Here is a 2,756-nt window from a genome sequence, read left to right on the forward strand (position 1 = left end):
CACTGTCAGTTTAAACGCTCTGGGTCGTCCTGCGCTACACCTATATGCAGGACTGTCAGTTTATACGCTCTGGGTCGTCCTGTGCTACATCTATATGCAACACTGTCAGTTTATACGCTCTGGGTCGTCCTGAGCTAGACCTATATGCAGAATATGCAGGACTGTCAGTTTATACGCTCTGGGTCGTCCTGTGCTACACCTATATGCACCACTGTCAGTTTATACGCTCTGGGTCGTCCAATGTTAGACCTATGTGCAGAATATGCAGGACTGTCAGTTTATACGCTCTGGGTCGTCCTGAACTAGACCTATATGCAGAATATGCAGCACTGTCAGTTAATACGCTCTGGGTTGTCCTGTGCTACACCTATATGCAGCACTGTCAGTTTATACGCTCTGGGTCGTCCTGTGCTAGACGTATATGCAGAATATGCAGGACTGTCAGTTTATACGCTCTGGGTCGTCCTGTACTAGACCTATATGTAGAATTTGCAGCACTGTCAGTTTATACGCTCTGGGTCGTCCTGTGCTACACCTATATGCAGAATATGCAGGACTGTCAGTTTATACGCTTTGGGTCGTACTGTGCTACACCTATATGCAGGACTGTCAGTTTATACGCTCTGGGTCGTACTGTGCTAGACCTATATGCAGAATATGCAGCACTATCAGTTTATACGCTCTGGGTCGTACTGTGTTAGACCTATATGCAGGACTGTCAGTTTATACGCTCTGGGTCGTACTGTGCTAGACCTATATGCAGAATATGCAGCACTATCAGTTTATACGCTCTGGGTCGTCCTGTGTTAGACCTATATGCAGAATATGCAACACTGTCAGTTTATACGCTCTGGGTCGTACTGTGCTACACCAATATGTAGAATATGCAGGACTGTCAGTTTATACGCTTTGGGTCGTCCTGTGTTAGACCTATATGCAGAATATGCAACACTGTCAGTTTATACGCTCTGGGTCGTCCTGTGCTACACCATTATGCAGAATATGCAGCACTGTCAGTTTATACGCTCTGGGTCGTACTGTGCTAGACCTATATGCAGAATATGCAACACTGTCAGTTTATACGCTCTGGGTCGTTCTGTGCTACACCTATATGCAGAATATGCAACACTGTCAGTTTATACGCTTTGTGTCGTCCTGTGTTAGACCTATATGCAGAATATGCAACACTGTCAATTTATACGCTCTGGGTCGTACTGTGCTAGACCTATATGCAGAATATGCAACACTGTCAGTTTATACGCTCTGGGTCGTACTGTGCTAGACCTATATGCAGAATATGCAACACTGTCAGTTTATACGCTTTGTGTCGTCCTGTGTTAGACCTATATGCAGAATATGCAACACTGTCAGTTTATACGCTCTGGGTCGTACTGTGCTACACCAATATGTAGAATATGCAGGACTGTCAGTTTATACGCTCTGGGTCGTACTGTGCTACACCAATATGTAGAATATGCAACACTGTCAGTTTATACGCTTTGTGTCGTCCTGTGCTACACCAATATGTAGAATATGCAGGACTGTCAGTTTATACGCTCTGGGTCGTACTGTGCTACACCAATATGTAGAATATGCAGGACTGTCAGTTTATACGCTCTGGGTCGTCCTGTGCTACACCAATATGTAGAATATGCAGGACTGTCAGTTTATACGCTCTGGGTCGTACTGTGCTACACCAATATGTAGAATATGCAACACTGTCAGTTTATACGCTCTGGGTCGTACTGTGCTACACCAATATGTAGAATATGCAGGACTGTCAGTTTATACGCTCTGGGTCGTACTGTGCTACACCAATATGTAGAATATGCAGGACTGTCAGTTTATACGCTCTGGGTCGTCCTGTGCTAGACCTATATGCAGAATATGCAGCACTATCAGTTTATACGCTCTGGGTCGTACTGTGCTAGACCTATATGCAGAATATGCAGCACTATCAGTTTATACGCTCTGGGTCGTCTTGTGTTATACCTATATGCAGAATATGCAGGACTGTCAGTTTATACGCTCTGGGTCGTCCTGTGCTAGACCTATATGCAGAATATGCAGCACTGTCAGTTTATACGCTCTGGGTCGTCCTGTGTTAGACCTATATGCAGAATATGCAACACTGTCAGTTTATACGCTCTGGGTCGTCCAGTGCTACACCAATATGTAGAATATGCAGGACTGTCAGTTTATACGCTTTGGGTCGTCCTGCGCTAGACCTATATGCAGAATATGCATGACTGTCAATTTATACGCTTTGGGTCGTCCTGTGCTACACCAATATGTAGAATATGCAGGACTGTCAGTTTATACGCTTTGGGTCGTCCTGTGCTACACCTATATGTAGAATATGCAGGACTGTCAGTTTATACGCTTTGGGTCGTCCTGTGCTACACCTATATGTAGAATATGCAGGACTGTCAGTTTATACGCTCTGGGTCGTCCTGTGCTAGACCTATATGCAGAATATGCAGGACTGTCAGTTTATATGCTCTGGGTCGTCCTGTGCTACACCTTTATGTAGAATATGCAGGACTGTCAGTTTATACGTTCTGGGTCGTCCTGTGCTAGACCTATATGCAGGACTGTCAGTTTATACGCTCTGTGTCGTCCTGTGCTACACCTATATGCAGAATATGCAGCACTGTCAGTAGCTCTGAGTCGTCCGGTGCTCAAGTCAATCTATATCGATCAATATTTTAGATTGATTCAGAAACCGTTAAAAGTTTAACGGCATGGTAATTTTA

Source organism: Mya arenaria, chromosome 15 (assembly GCF_026914265.1).
Source record: "Mya arenaria isolate MELC-2E11 chromosome 15, ASM2691426v1".
Lineage (NCBI taxonomy): Eukaryota > Metazoa > Mollusca > Bivalvia > Myida > Myidae > Mya > Mya arenaria.